Raw genomic sequence first — 1,165 nt, forward strand, 5'->3', positions numbered from 1 at the left:
TCCAAATACAAAACATTTATACCAGCAAGAGAATTATAAAAACATATATAAAATATACTGAAGGATGTGATTTAAAGGTTATCTGTATATATAGATGCATTTCACCTTAAAAAGTACGCTTGCACATCAAAATGCTTTCACTGAATATAGATGCCATTACATTCTCTTACTTATATTACAAAGCAAACGGCAGGTTCATAAACGTTGTTCTATTATGTATCAAATGAAAAAAATGGATATTCCACAAAAAGGCTTTGGAGATACATGGGAGTGGAATGTGCCTACATTTAGAGCCAAGCTTTTACAGGGAGCCAAGCTCCCATGGACCACTGAAAACAGCTGCTACCCTCAGAATGACAAGATGGTCTTGTTAATGATTTCACTGGACTCTCAAATCTCCTCTTCCTTGATCACTAGTGGAGGCGCAAACCTGATGATGTCACCATGGGTTGGCTTGGCCAGAAGTCCATTATCTCAAGTCTTAGAAACACCTTCCAAGCATCATGATCTTTGGTTTCTTTAATAACAATAGTGTTTAATACTTCTTTTCCTCACTGGGCACGGTGGCTCACCCCTGTAATCCCAGCATTTTGGGAGGCCTAGGCAGGGGGATCCATTGTTTTCTTAGCTGGAAATGATCCTGGAATTTAGTGAGTACCTATTACTTAATCTAACATAACATAACTTTAATATTTCATCTTCATATGGTAAGAGTAAGAGAAAAAAAGATTTCAAATTACATGAAAACTTCACTTATAAACATGTATCTCACATTTACCTCATTTATTCATTTTAACAATTATACCTAGATTACTTATGAAAACGGACATATTGAACAAAACCAGTCGGCCGGGGGTGGTGGCTCACATCTGTAATCCCAGCACTTAGGGAGGCTGAGAAGGGCAGATCACTTGAGGTCAGGAGTTCAAGACCAGCCTGGCCAACACAGTGAAACCCCACCTCTACTAAAAATACAAAAATTATCCAGGCATGGGGGCGCATGCCTAGAGTCCCAGCTACTTGGGAGGCTGAGACAGGAGAATCTCTTGAACCTGGGAGGCAGAGGTTGCAGCGAGCCGAGATAGCACCACTGCACTCCAGTCTGGGCGACGGAGGGAGACTCTGCTCTAAATAAATAAATAAATAAATAAATAAATAACTAAAT

At 39.7% G+C, this 1,165-nt stretch overlaps 1 pseudogene; it reads right to left on the reverse strand.

Moving 5' to 3' along the window:
• Window positions 1–348: 348 nt before the first annotated feature.
• Window positions 349–1,165, reverse strand: part of LOC105547751 — a 23,364-nt pseudogene continuing 22,547 nt past the window's right edge.

This window comes from Mandrillus leucophaeus, unplaced genomic scaffold (assembly GCF_000951045.1).
Source record: "Mandrillus leucophaeus isolate KB7577 unplaced genomic scaffold, Mleu.le_1.0 Scaffold395, whole genome shotgun sequence".
In the NCBI taxonomy this organism is placed as follows: Eukaryota; Metazoa; Chordata; class Mammalia; order Primates; family Cercopithecidae; genus Mandrillus; species Mandrillus leucophaeus.